The sequence below is a fragment of the Dromiciops gliroides genome, chromosome 4 (assembly GCF_019393635.1).
Source record: "Dromiciops gliroides isolate mDroGli1 chromosome 4, mDroGli1.pri, whole genome shotgun sequence".
Lineage (NCBI taxonomy): Eukaryota > Metazoa > Chordata > Mammalia > Microbiotheria > Microbiotheriidae > Dromiciops > Dromiciops gliroides.
Window position 1 is genome coordinate 76,217,500 of NC_057864.1, and position 15,957 is coordinate 76,233,456.

Genomic DNA, 15,957 nt, shown 5'->3' on the forward strand with positions numbered 1-15,957 from the left:
CTTTGACCCAGTGGTACCACTGCTAGGTCTGTATCCCAAAGAGACCATAGAAAAGGGAAAAGGACCCACATGTACAAAAAATATTTATAGCAGCTCTCTTTGTGGTGGCAAAGAATTGGAAATTGAGGGAATGCCCATCAATAGGGGAATGGCTAAACAAGTTATGCTATATGAATGTAATGGAATACTATTGTGCTGTAAGAAATGATGAGCAGGAGGAGTTCAGAGAAACCTGGAAGGACTTACATGAACTGATGCTGACTGAGAGGAGCAGAACCAGGAGACCATTGTACACAGTAACAGCAACATTGAGTGATGAACAGTAGGGATAGACTTGGCTCTTCTCAGCAGTGCAACAATTGAAAACAGTTTCAAAGAGCTCATGATAGAAAATGTTCTCAACATCCAGAAAAAAAGAACTGTGAATTATGAATGCAGATTGAATCATACTGTTTCTACTTTTGGAGTGTTTTTTTCCTTCTTGTTTGAGGTTTTTCCTTTGTGCTCTGATTCTTCTTTCACAAGATGACTAATGTAGAAATATGGTTGATGTGATTGTACATATACAACCTATATCAGACTGCTTTCCATCTTGGGGAGGAAGGAGGGAAGGGAGGGGGTAGAAAAGAAAAATTTGGAACTAAAAATCCAGTGAAAACAAATATTGAAAACTACCCTTATATGGAATATGTAACTGGAAAATAATAAAATAAAATTTTTTTTAAAAAAAGAACATCCCAAATGGGGTCACAAGGAATCTGACATGACTGAAACTACTGATCAACAACAACAATTTACATATACACTTCAATACATAGTGACATCAGTGAAAAGGTGGGAAAAGGTAAGGATGGGGATTAATAAATGGGAAAGAATGGTTCAGGAGAAAGAAAGCTGTCAAAGACTTGTAGATTATACAGATTCCTCAAATCTTTGTACCATGAATATTTTCTTTTAAAAAAAGGAATTCTAGACACTAGACATGCTGAGCATCAGATAACATCATAAAGAATGATAGTCGCTCCATTTTAATGGACAGAAAAAACAATTATTGATGTCAGAGTTAGAGTCTACTACACCAAATAAATATGTACAGAATAATAGAAAATGAACACAAAGAAGTTCAATATAGATAAGGGAAGGAGAACACTAGCAATTGTGGGGATCAAGAAAGACTTCAGGTAGAAGGTGGTGTTTGAACCAAATATTGAAGGGATTCCTGGAGGCGGAGACAAGGAAGGAGCACATCCTGGTATAGGATATGACCATTGTATAAGCACAAAAAAGTAGTGCTGATGTGAGGAGCAGAAAAAAGGCCAGTTTGACTGAATTGTAGAGTCTGAAGAAAGCAGGAATGAACAGTGAGAATGAAACGAGAACTTGGGTCCAGTCTGTGAGGGGTTTTAAAGGCCAAACAGAGGAGTTTGTATTTTATCCTACAATCAGGAGGTAACCATTGGAATTTATTAAGTAAGGGAGCAACATGGTCAGATTTACACTTTAAAAAATCCACTTTGGCAGTTGTGGGGAGGATGAATTGGATGGGAAGAGACAGACAAGGAAACCAATGAACAACAGGTCATTGCAATAATCTAGGCAAAAACTGATGAGTGTTTGAGCTAAAATTAAGACTGTGAGGAAGGGTTCCGATGCAAGAATTGTTGAAGAAGTAGAAGGTATGTAGCAAGTGATTAGATATGTGGGGTAAGAGAGAGTAAGCCTTGTTAAGGAGAAGCACCATCTTATCAGAAACTTAAGTAAAGGTTGAGATAGCGGAGGATGAGGTCAAGGAGTTTTGAGACGAAAAGAAGGAGGTGGTAGAGGGAGTCTATAGCTAATACTTAATGTAAGCCACCTAACATTTCAGGGTCTCAGTTTTCTCATCTGTGAAATGAGACCTTTAGATTAGATTACCACCCTTCCAGCTTTAAATCCATGTTGATATCTGTGAAAAGGAAGGACATTGTGCACGTAATTAATATATGCACCCATAAAGTGTTAGAACACTGGGCTAGGAACGAGGAAGACTTATCTTCCTGAGTTCAAATATAGCATCAGACACTTACTAGCTGTGTGACCCTGGGCAAGGCACTTCACTCTGTTGCCTCAGTTTCTCATCTAAAATGAGCTGGAGAAGGAAATGGTCAAATACTCTAGTATGTCTGCCAAGAAAAACCCACATGGGGTCATGGAGAGTTGACATGACTGGAATGACTGAATAGCCCAAAAAGAAGAAGAAAAATCACAGCTAAAGGACCAAAGTAATATCAAAAATTACAAAATGTTCAGAACTAGAAATAAAAAACACCCTTGAAATACAGCCACAATTATGAAGCAAGATCTCAAATGAAGGAAAGCAGGGAAGCTAGGTAGTGCAGTGGATAAAGCACCAAAAAAAAAAAATTGACAGAAAGCCTAGAAGAAAGCAGTATTCATCTTTTTTGTTTTGGTGGGGCAATGAAGGTTAAGTGACTTGCCTAGGGTCACACAGCTAGTAAGTGTCAAGTGTCTGAGGCCAGATTTGAACTCAGGTCCTCCTGAATCCAGGGCTGGTGCTTTATCCACTGCACCATCTAGCTGCCCCCTTCAGTATTCATCTTAACTGATAGTTCCAGATAGTTTCAGGGTACAAGGAAATTCAGCCATAAGGTAGAAAGAGTAGAAAGAATCAGTAAAATCAAATAAGTACATAATATCTTTTCTGGAGAACATCCATCAACAAATATTTATTAAGCACCTACTATGTGCTAGGCATTGGAGATACAAAGACTTATCCATTCAACCTTTCCGGGAAGCACTCAACAAAAGCTCCAGCCAAATCTTACTTGTTTGGGTATGATGAGAAGTCTTTAGCGAAGGATACCAATCACTTCCGGAAAAAGATTTGCAAATAACAAATGAAAATAACTGTTACAGTTTTTCTTTGATATATTTCTTACTATACTGGAATGTGCCTATATTTTCAAATCTAGTAAACTTTTAAAAAATGCCTACTAGGGGGGCAGCTAGATGGCGCAGTGGTTAAAGCACCGGCCCTGGATTCAGGAGTACCTGAGTTCAAATCCGGCCTCAGACACTTGACACTTACTAGCTGTGTGACTCTGGGCAAGTCACTTAACCCCCATTGCCTAAAAAAAAAAAAAATGCCTACTAGGGGGGTGGCTAGGTGGTTCAGTGAATAGAGCACCGGTCCTGGAGTCAGGAGTACCTGAGTTCAAATCCGGCCTCAGACACCTAACACACACTTACTAGCTGTGTGACCCTGGGCAAGTCACTTAACCCCAATTGCCTCACTAAAAAAATAAAATAAAATAAAAATGCCTACTAGGTGCAAGGAACTATACTAGCCACTGGTCATACAGAGATGAAAAAAGACCCCCATCCTCAAGCAATGCCCCCAAGGACAAAAGAAATGTAACATAGCTGACCTTCAGGCAGTGGGAGCCAAAGTAGTTGCTATTACAAAAGTGTATAACTTGCCCTTAAGTATTTTATAAATAAGTATGATATAAAATACTTAAGGGCAAGTTGGAAATCCAGGAAAAAAACTGTTGGAGGAATCATTTTCAGAGAGAAGTCTTCGTGAAGGAGATGGCACCGGACCTGGGCCTCAAAATAAGAGAATTTCAACAGATGGAGATGTGGAATGAGTGTGAATGGGAAGGGGAAGAGGACTGTTAAACTAAGCAAATGTGCAGGCAGCAGAAGATAAGGGATCTTTCTGTCTACAACCAAAGCTTAGCTGGAAAATAAAAGGTTCGATGAAGATTAATGTTAAGGAAGTTATGAAGATCAGTTGGAACCATATTTCAGAGGGCCTAACATATGTCAGTGACCCGATTTGGGGTTTTCTTGGCAAAGGTACTAGAGTAGTTTGCTATTTCTTTCTCCAGCTCATTTTACAGATGAAGAAATTGAGGCAAACAGGGAAGAGTGATTTGCCCAGAGTCACTCAGCTAGTGAGTGTCTGAGGTCAGATTTGAATTTAGAAAGAAGAATCTTGACTTCAGGCTCAGTACTCTATCCACTGTGCCACCTAGCTGACCCAAAGGAATAGTAATACAAATGTATTTTATTATATAGGCAATGATGAGTCAGAAGAGGTTGAACCTTCTGCAGGAAGGGAATGACTTGTGTTAATGTAAATTAATTTGGCAGCTTCCATAGGACAGATTGGGGTGGAAAGAGAATGAAGGCAGAAAGACCAATTAGGAGGCAATTACACTATCATGGGTGAAGTGATGAGGACATGAGTGAGTACCCACAATATAAGTGAGTACTAGAGATATAGTTTTACTATTTAGCAGGGTTGGCTGGATAAGGCAAAGGAGAAAAAAAAATCTTCCTGTTGTCTCTAACTGACCTTCACTCTTGGAATGTCAGTAGGCTGGACTTTCCAAGCTACTCCCTTCCTTCAATCACTGGGCTGGGACTACATCCCAGTCACTGGCCCACCTTACCCCACTCCTAAGGAGTGTCAAAGAAAATTCTGCTCTCTAAGTTTGGGGTATAAGCTTGCCAGAGAAAATTTAATTAATTTAATTATTCTAACTCTATGTTTCTGCTCAAAAAAAGAAAAAATCTAAAGGGACAGAAATCCAACCTGCTTTTGGAAATCTCTCTTTGACAAGCTGTTTTCAAGTTACAATTTATAGTATTCTCAAACAGACAAAATTCCACAATAAGATAAAGCACAGTAAAAAAGTTCAGATAACTGTTGGATTCATCAAACAGAACAATAGTCACTTAGAAAGTCAACTCACTTTGGAGAATCATTTTCCTGAACTGGTCTATATAGTCAATGGTGGAGATTAGCAATGACCAATACCTTAACTAAATTAAGGTATTCCTGTTCTGTCCGGTTGTCCCCACCCGCTTTAGTTCATTTTCTAGGAATTTAGAGCTCTCTTTTGAACTTTTACCCAGCTTCAAGGCCTTTGAAAATGGGGGAAAAGATTTGATACTTACTTACCATTATTTTTCCAGAGAAAGTTAAAAAAAATTCTGATAAGATTTTCTTTATTTTGGTAATTCTTGAAAGGATGCCATATTAGAGAAAAATTTGTTTCTTAAATTTTCTAAAAGAAAGGAGGGGGTAACAACAAAGGGGAAGTTGCTCCCTTAGGGATATCCTTTGAGCACACTAGTTGAGAACTCAATGGGAAAGAAGGTGTGTGATTCAATCATGCTCATCCCCCCTTACAAGACTTGCTTTGGCCTAAGGACAAAGGGATGCCTCCCCAACCAGCCATCTAGCTTTACTTTGCTTTGGGACATATGTTTTTAAAGGATATATCAAAAGCTCCTTGAAATTCTTCTTTTCTTAGAGCCCCCAGTTAGGATTTTAATTTTAGCCACTGTCTTTCTCTTACTACATGCCTTGTTCACAAATAAGGATAGACACCATTACCAAGAGGTTATGATCAACCATGATTTTATATCTGGAGTGAGTCAGCCTTAAAGGTATGAATTAAATCAAGAATTATGAATAGACTTAAAGAACAGAGAAACTGCAGGAAATCAATACCGTTTAGGGCTCATTGGGAAGGGCGAGAAAGCACATTGTGATCTTACTCAGATCTCCCAGAAACAGCTCAGTTTGTTCCAGCCCTACCTCACAACAGGATACCCCAGAGGAAGGCAGAGGCAGAGGCCAAGGAAGGCAAACTGCCTCTATATCCACTCACTCTTTCTTTTTATCCAGCACTGAACCTCCTTCTCTATCTCCCTACCCACCCATGAACTGTCAGTTCAAACTGTTTTGAGTCTCTTGAGCTCCCTGTGAAAGGGCTGGGCTACAAGTATCTTCACCTCATTCAAGCTTCATGCTTGGTGTATGTCTCCCCACCCTTCCATCCCCCAATCAAAAATTGCTTTGTCAAGAATCATCACTACACTACATTACACAGAAGTTCTTCATGCCTGCAGAAATCCTTCTCAAAAGCTCTACACAGATATTCAAATAGGATCCCAGAGAGTCAAATCAATTGTTTCCATAGGACATTCAGCCTGGGCTGTATTGGAATGCTCTGGCTAGTACCAAGAACAGCCACAATCAACAAGACTCCTGGAAGGGGAGGGGAGAAAAAGAGACACTGGCGACCTTCAGAACAACAGTACCCATTCCTTTGTTAGAGAATTTACTCAGGTCAATCACGTTCTCTTTCCACAGGGAAGCCTGATGTGCCTAAAGGCAACAGGTTTGCAGGCAATGTTAATTCCACTGGTAGTAGCAATAGCCATTATTTCCCTTTGAATAACTTTTAGCTAAATACTGCCCATGAATGCCAGAAAGGCAGTTTAATTACTCACTGGGCAGTTCATGTGTCACTGCAATTTACGCCCTTTTGTTCCTCATCCCCTTTTCCTGCAAAGAGGGTTATGATCTGGTCTCCCTGGGGGTACCCTAGGGAAAATTAGTTCATGTTGGCAAAAGCATGGACATCTTCACTCTACATACTGGCATGCAGTGTATTTGCCAACATATATGTAACTGGGATAGGGGCACCTGAAGAGTGCCTGTAATGCAGCAAGTATCCCTGGGCTCATTTTCCCAGAACCTGGCAGGCTATATCTCCCCTTCAGGGTTCTAAGGTATACTAAGGGGTTTGGAGGTGACTTTTTCTCCCTTGCCATCGACTAGAGACCCCACTGGCTATGTTCTTCCCACTGGTAGGGACCAATGAATACTTCTATTTAACCACTTAATGTCAATTAGCTCTTATAAAGATGTATTTACTTTGGGTTTTTTTGTTGTTTTGTTTTGTTTTGTTTTTGCAGGGCAATGGGGTTAAGTGACTTGCCCAGGGTCACACAGCTGGTAAGTGTCAAGTGTCTGAGGTCAGATTTGAACTCAGGTACTCCTGAATCCAGGGCCGGTGCTTTATCCACTGCGCCACCTAGCTGCCCCGAGATATATTTACTTTGAAGTAATAGCAAACATTTCTCATCAGCACTTTGGAAATACTCTCCCTTCTACCATGGTGGTCTCTGGGGAGAATAGGTTAACTCTTAGTACAGTTCCTACAGAACACTGGTCCTACCAAATTCATTTATAGATGTGGCATGACTGTGCCATAAGACCTCATCACAACTATCCTGGGCTGGGTCCAGAAGGTCATTCCTGAAGATCACTCCTCACTCCTGGGGGCATTGATGATGGGCCAGCTGCAAAACTCTCCCTGGACTTGACTTGCCAGATTTCTGTGGCTCACTCTCTTGACCTCCAGATTAATCTTCCTGACCTAAAATGAAAAAGAACAGATGCATAGTCCAGAGACCAAGGCCTATTTTTTCAGGTTTTTCTGAAACCTACCTGCTCATCATTTCTTATAGTACAATAGTATCCTATCACAATCATATACAACAACTTGTTCTCCAGTTGATGGACATCGCCTCGATTTCCAGTTATTTGTACCACTAAAAGAGTTGTGATAAATATTTTTGTACTTACAGGTCCTTTTCCTTTTTTTTTTTTTTAATCTCATTGGGATACAGATCTAGTAGTGGTATTGCTAGGTTAAAGGGTATGCATGGTTTTATAGCCCACTTTGGGTGTAGTTCCAAATCGCTTTCCAGAATGGTTGGATCAGTATACAATTTCACTGACACTGCATGAGTGTCCCAATTTTCCCACATTCCCTCCAATGTTTGTCATTTTCCTTTTCTGTCATGTTAGCCAATCTGATAGGTGTGGGTGGTAGCTTAAAGTTGTTTAATTTGCATTTCTCTAATCAATAGTGATTTAGCACATTTTCCCCCTTATGATTATAGAGAGCTTTGATTACTTCATCTGAAAACTGCCTGTTCATATCTTTTGACCAAAAATAAAGTGGGATTTTCATTGAGGCTTAGAAAGGCAGGGATCTAGGGGGCAGTGAGGTGGCACAGTAGATAAAGCACTGGCCCTGAATTCAGGAGGACCTGAGTTCAAATCTAACCTCAGACACTTGACACTTACTAGCTGTATGACCCTGGGCAAGTCACTTAATCCTCATTGTCCTGTCCTCCCCCCAAAAAAGTGCTTAGAAAGGCAGGGATCTAATAGGTAGAGATGAGGAGGGAGAGCATTTTATGTGTGGGGGACAGAGAAAATGTAGGAAGTAGAGAGGGAAGTGTTCTGTACAAATAAAAAGGGGGCTAGCATAATGGATCAAAGAGTACATGGAGAGAAGCAAAATGTAAGAAGCCTGTAAAGGTAGGGAAGGTCCAGGCTGGGAAGGGCTTTAAAAGGCAACTAGAAGAGGTTATATTTGATCCTGGAGGTAATAAGGAATAACGGGAGTTTATTGAGTAATAGGGCAACATCATCGACTGAGTAGAGGATGGACTGCAGTAGGGAGATTATTACTAGCTGTGTGACCTTGGGCAAGTCACTTGATCCTGTTTGCCTCAATTTCCTCTTCTGCAAAAGGATCTGGAGAAGGAAATGGCAAACCACTTCAGTATCTTTGCTAAGACAACCCCAAATAGGAGTCATGAGGACTGAAAAGAACTGAACAACAACAAAACAACAAAAGATGTGATATGATCAAGATATTGGTGGCATGATTCCTCTCACTTTCTCCCTGAGATTTAATCAAGAGGATGCTGCCTTAATAAAAACTTTGGGTTCACCCACCTGTAGGTGTTGGACACATAAGAGCAGAGAGGAGAGCAATACAGATAGTACTACCTCTTTGAGTAACTGGTTCAACTCAAGACATTAATGGCTAGCAGCAGAGGAAACTGTTCAGAAGACATAGATTCAGAGCCAGAATAGACTTTAGAGGCATTTGAGTCACCCCCTGCCCCATTTTATAGATGAGATTTTTTTTTTTTGGTGCAGGACAATGAGGGTTAAGTGACTTGCCCAGGGTCACACAGCTAGTAAATGTCAAGTGTCTGAGGTCAGATTTGAACTCAGGTCCTCCTGAATCCAGGGCCAGTGCTTTATCCATTGTGCCACCTAGCTGTCCCTATAGATAAGAAAATTGAGGCAAAGACACCTTTAAGACTTGCCCAGGGTCACAGAGCTAAGTGTCTGAGGTAGGATCTCAACCCAGATTTTCCTGACTCCAAGTCTGTTATACTCTCTCCTTTGGCAGGCTGCTTCTCATGCTGCTCATTACTGAGAAATGAACAGTCAGCCATTTGGGAAGTTTCCATACTGTACTTCATTATCTTTTCATGTCTTACAGCAAATATACCCAGACTATAATGTGAACTTATTTTTCTTTTAAGTCATGAGAAGCTGGAAAGGCAATGAGACTTAAGGGGAATTGAGACACAGGCTAGCCAACTTAAGCTATTTTTGGAGATGTTCCCAGAGCTTTAACTTTTGGGTGGGGATGAGAAACTTAATGAAATTGTAATCAATATATGAATTATTCCATGTGAATTGTAATGGGGGCCAGTGCAGGTGCAGAGAGACTCAAATAGCATATCCAGATGGAGGATGCTGGGGAGCTGCTAGGAGGTTCATGATGATGTGTAAGGGAAGTGCCTTGGGGAGAAGGGATCACGCACAGACATTCTCTAACTGGTTTCCAGTGGCTACCCATGTGGTTGGGAGGAGCCCTTTTCTATTGGTTGCATAGTCAGAACTGTTGGCATTTTCAGAAAGGCTTGAATCAGCTTTGGCCATCTCTTTGCCTCCTTATTTTGAGCTATGCTCTAATTGGTGTGATGGTATCCTTTGACTGGAAGTGAAGAGGAGGGCAAAAGGAATAAGCATTCCTAGAGCTTCTACTATGTGACTGGCACTATGCCAAGCACTTAAAAATATTACTTTATTTAATGAGAGACACTATGTTATAAAGGGAAGAGCTGAGAGACCTTCTGCCACTGAGGCCACGTGGATCCAAGAAATGGGTCCTCCTTGGCCTTTTTATTTGTTCTTTCCCCTTCTATGGGAAGGGAATAGAGTCTCTGACCTTTACTGAGAGTGAGAGAGACGCAGAAATCCTAAAGTCAGAGTCCAGACCAGGTTTGGTAGTTGAGTAGTATTGCCCAAAGGAGACAAAAGCTCTCTTTGATCTTCCAGAATGACCTTCAGGATGCCAGCCCAGTGAAAGGATTGATTCGATAGTAGTGCCACATTTGGACATAGACCTGATGAGCCAATACTACTTTTATATAGGAATTGAGCTAAATTTGGAGCCTACTGCCCCAGAGACCAAGGTAGGGGAAGGGAAAGCATGTCCTAGAGGTATTGGGAGGAATGTTTGGAGGATTATTCTTGCTATATCTGTGAAATAAATGCACCTTTGTAAAAATTGCCCAGTGTTCAGAGTGATTAAAGGGAATTGGGTTCCCAGATTCTGATCTCTTAAAAATAGTGGGGTCTGGGGCAGCTAGGTGGCACAGTGGATAAAGCACTGGCCCTGGATTCAGGAGGAGCTAAGTTCAAATCCGGCCTCAGACACCTTGACACTTACTAGCTGTGTGACCCTGGGCAAGTCACTTAACCCTCATTGCCTGGCCAAAAAAAAAAGAGTGGGGTTTGAGCTGATAGCAAAGAAAAGAGACACCTCACAAACCTCTGGGGGACCTGAAAAGAAAGAGCAGGAGATTTGGCAAGTCTGGTCCTAAGAAAGTAGGGCCAGAGTTTATACATTGTAGAGAGGAGCTTGGGCCAAGGTGGAGAGTAGGAGTGTTCAGTTATTTGTTGAAGTAAGGATAATTTCCTAAATATCCTTCTGGACTACATACTTCCTTTTGTTTTGATTTTTGTTCAGTCATTTCTGTCATGTCCACTCTTCCTGACCCCATTTGGGTTTTTTTTGGCAGAGACACTGGAGTGGTTTGTCATTTCCCTTTCCAGCTCATTTTACTTATGAGGAAACTGAACAAACAAGGTGAAAACACTTGCCCAGGATCACATAGTTAGGAAGTGTCCGAGGCCAAATTTGAACTTTGGAAAAGGAGTCTTCCTGACTTCAGGCTCAACACTTCATCCACTGTGCCACTTAGTTGCTCCCATCTACTTCCTTTACTTCCCATTATAGTTGGGATCAAAGCCTTCTTCTCCTAAGAGACCTTCCATCCTCATCAATTTATATGTGATTTCCTTCATTTTTGCATAAGTCAATACAAAATATACAGGGCATCCCTGTATATTTAGTGTTTACTAAAATCTAAGTTTAATAACTTTAAATTGCCCCAAGATTTTTGGGCTACCCTGTATATAAACTCCCTGGACTGGCAGGTACAAATGACTTGAGCCTCATGAGTTAGCTCCTTTTTGCTAGTCTCAAGTCAAGCCTTTGCTTTCCCAAGGGCTTCTTTGGAAAGTTCTTTTCCTCAGGCTTTTGGACTAGATAATTAGAAAGGACAAGTCATAAACCCAAACTGTGGCACTCCCAGCATTGCCACCCCTCAGGGCATTGTAACCTCCTGATACCCAGCTGTGTAGGATCAAGCTCTTTTGTCACCCTTTGGGGTTTTTTTTAATAGTCTTCCTGATGTCAAGCTCACTCCCTCTTCCTGTCTTCTCTGAAGTCTTCTATTCTTCAGGCAGTGACTAGATCAAACAAGTTCCCAAGTTTAGGATGTACTAGATTCAAAAGCTTCTAAGTTCTCATTTAAGCACTTTTGAAAAATGCTCACAGGTACTGCTTCCTCATTGCCCAAGACGGCTCTCAGTTGGCAGAAGCATTCACAAGTAATATCCAGATCAGGGACCAAATATGGCAGTTAACTTGTATTACCTCCATTACATCTCTCACATATGCCTTCTTCCCATCCCTCCTCCTCCTCCTCCTTCTTCTTCTTTTTAGTGAGGCAATTGGGGTTAAGTGACCTGCCCAGGGTCACATAGCTAGTAAGTGTCAAGTGTCTGAAGCCAGATTTGAACTCAGGTCCTCCTGAATCCAGGGCCAGTGCTCTATCCATTGCACCACCTAGCTGCCCCCTTCCCTTCTTTCACACTGATACCACCTTGGTCCTCATCACTTCATACCTGGACTACTGCAAAGATCCTGCTGGTGGGTCATCCTGTTCAAGTCTCTCCTTACTCCAGCCCATCTTCCACTCAGGTGTCAAAGTGATCTCCCTAAAGTGCAGAAAGTTCTGACCAGGTCACTCCTCTGCTCCCCAATTCACTAAACTCAAGTATCAAATATAAACTCTTCTACTTACCTAGCTGTCTTACATTTTACTCTCCATCCCATGTACTCTGTGATTTAGTGACAATGCCTCTCTGCTGCCCCTCACTCAAGACACTCCATCTGATTTCCTACATATTTTTTTTTTTTTGGTAAGGCAATTTGTGGTTAAGTGACTTGCCCAGGGTCACACAGCTAGTAAGTATCAAGTTCTGAGGTTGGATTTGAACTCAGGGCCTCCTGACTCCAGGGCTGGTGCTCTATCCACTGCGCCACCTAGCTGCCCCAGATTTCCTACATTTTTACTGGCTGTCCTGCATGCCTGTGATGCTCTCCCTCCTTATCTCTGCTTCTGGGCTTCCCGGCTTTCTTCAAGTCCCAGCTAAAATTCTACCTTCTATAAGAAGCCTTTCCCCAAACTCCTTAATATGACTTCCTTCCCTCTATTGATTATCCCCAATTTATCCTGTCTGTATCTTGTCTCTACATAGTTGTTTGCATCTTGTCTCCTCCATTAGACTGAACTGGGTTTTGCCTTTCTTGATATTCCCAGTGTTTAACACAGTGCCTGGCACATAGTAGGCAGTTTAAAAACACTTGTTGATTAATTGCCATCCCACTTGGAAAAGAGACTGCCACAAAAGCCTTAAATTGTCAATAGCCCCTCAGCCTGGATTCTTCCCAGTCAAAGGGAGCTGTCTGCTTCAGGGTGGCCCCTCCTCATTTTTCCATCACAAAAGACATCTACAATAGAGCAGCATTACAAGCCCTAGGGTGAATCTTTCTGGCTAGTTCCCACTAACCAAGCATGGCCGGTGTCTGATCCTGCTGCCCTTTAACTTTGTGAGGCAATACCAGGGCAGGCTTGGGGGAGGTGGGCCTGTCCCAGCCTGTGAGGCCCCGGGGGCAGCAGCCCCTGTAACATGAGCAGCCCCTGCTTGCTGTGACACTACCCTGCTGGTCATACCCTGTGAGTCTTGCAGTTTGTTCCTGTGCCCCAGGACAACTTGCATCAATAGCTCCAGAGGGAGTCTTTCCCAAAGAGTGGGTGGGAACAGAACACCTGGGGCCTTTGGGGCACGTTCTGAGAGGGATGGGGCAATCGGATCAGTTACCTTCTCCGAATGAGGCATACACAAAGGATTACTTTCATAAATCTAGAGCCTAAAGAGACCTCCGGGCCACCTAGGCCTGCCCCCTGATTTAACCCATCAGGAAACAGGAGCCCAGAGAGGGTTAGCAGCTTGCTGAAAGCCACATAGGCAAGTGTCCGGAGGTGAGACTGGAACCTAGGTTCTTTGACTCCATAGTGAGTGCTTTTTCCATGAGACCATGCTGTGTCCCTGAGCTACTATGTCATTACTGACATGTCTTTTAAGGGCCTAGATCCCTTACTTTAGGGTATCAAGGGCAGCCACAGTGGGCTATAATATTTACATGTATGTATATATGTATGTATGTATGTATGTATATACTACAAAATTACATTGGGAGAAAGACACAGCTTCCCTTTCCACCCCAATCTGTTCTCCCAACTTCAGCAAATTCAGCACACTGAAATGTCTACATTCAATTCTATTCAATTCAATAAGCATTTATTAAGCACCTACTATATACTGTACTTTGACTCCAACTTAGTGATGTCATTTTGGTCTTCTTTGAGAACAAAGGGCAACAGCCAACCATCCAACCAACTATATACTAGGTGCTGTGCTAGGTGTAAATGACACAAAGATAAACCCCAGAGGAATTTATATCCTGTTGAGGTTGGGGAACATACAACACAGACACAGAAGAGCAGTGATAAGAGAAAGCTCCCCCAGGACTCCTAAAAAGTTTAGTTGTACTCATTACCATACCCCAAAGAGTTTCTTGGATAAGTTCTTTTTTCCCCTCAAGACAATTTTCTCCAAATAATTTTGACCAATATTGCATTCTCTGGCAATAATCATGGCCCTTCCTTCTCCTTAAATACCTAAGCTAAATGCTGCTGTCACTAGCTTGAAGAAGATAGTAAAATTGGAGGGCCGATTAAGTTAGGGTACAGGAATGGAATTGAATATTATAGTAGTATAAAATCATATTAAGAATACTAGGAAATGTGGAAAGTCAGAGTGATGCAGAGCAAGATTATCAGAGACATGATGGTATATACATTGACTACACTGGCAGGGGCAGGGCAATGAATTCTGAATCTCAGACAGAGAACTGGAAATGTTGGTATGGCTCAGCCTTCCAATCTCTCAATTGGTTCCTGCTTCTAGTTTGATTTCAGCAGGGAACAGTAGGAAATTCTGGTTGTCAGGAGAAGGAGAATGTTGTTGGGCATTTCCAGCTTTCGTATTTCAGTTTATGTTTGAGAAGAACCGTCATCCCCAGAGGCAGTTCTGAAATAACACCCCTTATTTTGCATTTGAGGACAATGCTTAGGTTGATTGGCATCTCATCATTTACCAGCAATGTAAGCATTTCAGTTTACATCCTTAAAATTTCCTCATTGGCAGCTCTCCACACCAAATGAAATCACAGGTTCAGATAAAAGAAAAGCATTAAAAGCATTAATTGAGCAGCTGTGGATGATACTAAGCTGTTGTGCTATAAAAAGTAAGTTAATTGGATAAAGTCCCTGCTATCTAAGGTTTATCAAACCAACAATAATGACATGCATATTGATATTCCAGACATTCATTAAGCAAATATTTAAATTAAATCAGTTAACCATTTCTGTTACTTAGAAGCAGAAGGGTAAGACCACACACAGAGGAACACACAGACAGATAAAAGTCCCAGGGGAAAAAAAAAGAGACTGAAGAATAAGGATACAGGCTCCTCCATTACATGATTATAAACACTAACCCCAATTATCATTTATATAGCATTTTAAGGTTAGCGAAGCACTTTATAAATATTTTCTCATTTTATATTAAATAAAATTATTTTACTTCATATAAATATTATCATCTCAACAACCCTGGGAAAAGTAAGTGTTATACCCATTTTATAGTTGAGGAAACTGGGGCAGGCAGAGGTTAAGTGATTTGCCCAGGGTCACACAGTTAATAAGTATCTGAGGTTAGATTTGAACTCAGGTCTTCCAGATTCCAGGTCCAATATTCAATCCCCTGAGCCACTTAATTCCCTCATAGTATTCAGTTTTGGTTGATATTTATAATTTGGTCATGTGATATAACAAGGAACGTATAGTAGGAAGAGTACTGGTATTAGAGGCACAATCATATCTGGGTTTGAATTCTATCTCTGGTTACCCATGTGACCCTGGGCAAGTCACTTAACCTCTCTTAGTCTCAGTTTCCTCATCTGTAAAATAGGGATAACTAATACTTGATATGGTTGCTGTGAGGATTAAATGAAATAACTTATGTAAAGTACCTTGTTAACCTTAAAACGGATTTTTAATTCTAAAAATTAATTTTCTTTTTTTAGTGAACAAAAATCTATTTTGATCTCCCTTCCACTACCTCCCCATTAAAAAAATACAAAACAAAACTCTTGTAACGGGTATGTATAGTCAAGTAAAACAAATTCCTACATGGGTCGTGTCCAAAAAAATGCATTTTTAATGCTGCTTCCTGCATCCAACCCCAACCCCCCCCCCCCCAGGAGGCAAGTAGCATGCTTCACTATTAGTGTTCTGCTTAAAGCATTTATATAAATGCCATTTATCATGAACACCAACCCTGCTACTAACTTACTGTCTGACCTAGAGCAAATCACTTTATCTTTATGTTTCACCTTCCTTACCAGTTACATGAAAGGGTTGGACCAGATGATTTGTAAGGTACCTTTTAGCACTGAGGTTCAATAGTCTGGATATTGCTGCCAAGCTGACCTTGGCTAGCTGGTACCTTTG

At 41.3% G+C, this 15,957-nt stretch overlaps 1 pseudogene; it reads right to left on the bottom strand.

Annotated features, from left to right (window-relative positions):
* Positions 1 to 9,625, bottom strand: part of LOC122754621 — a 32,455-nt pseudogene extending 22,830 nt beyond the window's left edge.
* Positions 9,626 to 15,957: the final 6,332 nt, after the last annotated feature.